At 50.8% G+C, this 2,438-nt stretch overlaps 1 pseudogene; it reads left to right on the forward strand.

Moving 5' to 3' along the window:
* Window positions 1–1,342: 1,342 nt before the first annotated feature.
* On the forward strand, window positions 1,343–2,215 carry LOC125404592 (E3 ubiquitin-protein ligase RNF138 pseudogene; annotated as a pseudogene).
* Window positions 2,216–2,438: the final 223 nt, after the last annotated feature.

Raw genomic sequence — 2,438 nt, forward strand, 5'->3', positions numbered from 1 at the left:
GGGAATTTCTTAAGTGAACAAAATTAAAATCTTCCGAAGACGTCTGCTGACACTGTCAGTGGCTCCAGGTGACTAAGGACATTGATTCTATTCTGAAATGCAAGTTGATGGCAAAGAGTCAGGCTGCCAATGTTGTTAAAGCAGCTAGGACATCGTTGGCGTTTTGGGTGGCATGAAAGAAAGCACTTCACCTGCCTGGGTCTGAGCGTGGATAATTTCTAAAGTTCACACAATTCCTTGCTTGGGCTTGCAGTACAGATGGGAAAACTCTAAAGCAGGGGTCTGATAAGAGGTCAGCTATTTAGGGCATAGATTCCTGCCTTGGACTTAGAGGTCTCACCTGTCAAGTTTAAGGGCTGATAGGTTTTTCAGCTCCCATCAATGAAAGGAAAGGACTGGAAAGCTGAATTAATGAAGGTAATAGCCTCAATAGGAATTTTAAATGATGCACTTAGCTCTTTCTCTGTTGGCCCTTTTAAAAGTCGCATGTGAGTACGTGTGTGTGTGCGCGCACGCGCTCGTGCGTGTGCGCGCGTAGCTGAGGAGTGAAGAAACTTGGTGTAGATGAGAGAGCCAATACGTTGTTAGATACAGTAGCCTGATAACAGTGGTCCTTAATTGGCCACACAGAAGAAACACTTAGGGCCTTAGGGGACTTTATGCAGTGCTAGGGATTAAACCTAGCATTTTGCACATGCAACGGAATCTTTGAGCTCTATCCGCAGACCTCGTTTTACTTTTTCCAGACAAGGGCTCCCCTAAGTTGCTCCCTAAGTTTCCCAGTCTGGCCTTGAACTCGCGATCATCCTGCCTCAGCTTCCCTCTCTGGCTGGGATTACATGCCTGCGCCACCAGGCCCAGTTAGATTTAAAAAAAAAAAAAAATCTTGGTAAAGTAAACGGACCTGGCAGCTTACGTCACAACCAGCTGAAGGCGCGACGCGCTGGTTGCTATGGAGGCAGTCCTAGTGACCCCGCCTCCGGCTCTTGTGTGGCTATCCACTCCGCAGTGACCACCAGCTAGGCAGGCAGCAGCAGCCGGCTCTCAGCCACAGGAAAGCTGCCCGCGGAGTGGGAGGTCTCCCCATTATCATGAGCCTGGGGTCTGGTAGGCTCTGGGGCCCATGAGAACAGAGCGCCACCCTTCATTTGCTGGGGATCCACTGCTCTAAAGCGCAGTCAACTGCAGGACAGAAGCGGACTGAAATCGGACCGCTGCACAGGGCCACCTGTCTACCGATCGGCCGCTGAGAGAGGCAGCTTGACCTGACGCGCGCCGCTTGGAGGCTCCGAGGGAGTCGAGCTCCGGGCGCCACCGCCACCTCGGCAGCCGCGAGCCGACAGCCGCCATCGCCTTGGGCCTCCCCACCCGTCACCACCATGGCTGAGAACGGGTCTGCCTCCACGTCTTACACCGAAGATGATTTCTACTGTCCTATCTGTCAAGAAGTCTTCAAGACGCCGGTTCGGGTCACGGCTTGTCAGCACGTCTTCTGCAGGAAATGTTTCCTGACTGCAATGAAGGAGAGCCGGCATCATTGCCCCCTGTGCCGTGGAAATGTGACCAGAAGAGAAAGAGCGTGTCCAGAGAGGGCCCTGGACCTCGAGACAATCATGAGAAGTTTTCCTGGTAATTGCCGATGCTGTTCTGAACGCATTGAACTCTATCGCATGAGACAACATTACAAAACTTGCGAAAAGTACCAAGATGAGTTCGGGACTTCTTCAACTGTTGCAAGCTTCCAACTGTCTCCAGAGTCCGTGGGCAACAGCAACAGTGAGGCGTCCACCTCAGAAAATGCCGAGGCTTATCAAGAGGAAGCAAACGCGAACCCAACTGATCAGCCTACCTTTGATTGTCCTCTGTGCGAAGAGGTAAACCTGACCAGACAGCGTTTGCTGGACCACTGCAACAGCCACCACAGAGCTCAGATTGTTCCTGTCATTTGCCCGATTTGCCTCTCTCTTCCGTGGGGCAACCCTACTCAACTTACCAGAAATTTCGTTAGTCATCTAAACCAGAGGCATCAGTTTGATTATGGAGATTTCGTGAATCTTCAGCTGGACGAGGAAACTCAGTTCCAGATTGCTATTGAGGAGTCTTTCAACATCTAGAGAGACTCTCCTCAGCTCTACAATTGCTCCTAAGGGACAATTTACATGAAATCATCCTTTCAATAACTTGATGTGATTTAAATAAAAGTAATCAGTCTGACCTATTTTAGTATTTCTTTTATCGAAAATCAAAGGCGCTACCTTGAGACTTAGTCCTTTGGACAAGAAGACCAGGGAGGGTGGGCAGAGGGAGAGGGATTGTGGAGGGATGGGGGAAAAGAAAGGAGGGTGGGGATCAGAAAGGGGGAGGAACAGAAGAGGGGATGGGAAGGGTGTGGGGAGGAGGGGTAGAGGAGGATGGTGGGAGAGAAGGGGAACAGAGGA

The sequence above is a fragment of the Myodes glareolus genome, chromosome X, assembly GCF_982192425.1.
Source record: "Myodes glareolus chromosome X, mMyoGla1.1, whole genome shotgun sequence".
Classification (NCBI taxonomy): Eukaryota; Metazoa; Chordata; class Mammalia; order Rodentia; family Cricetidae; genus Myodes; species Myodes glareolus.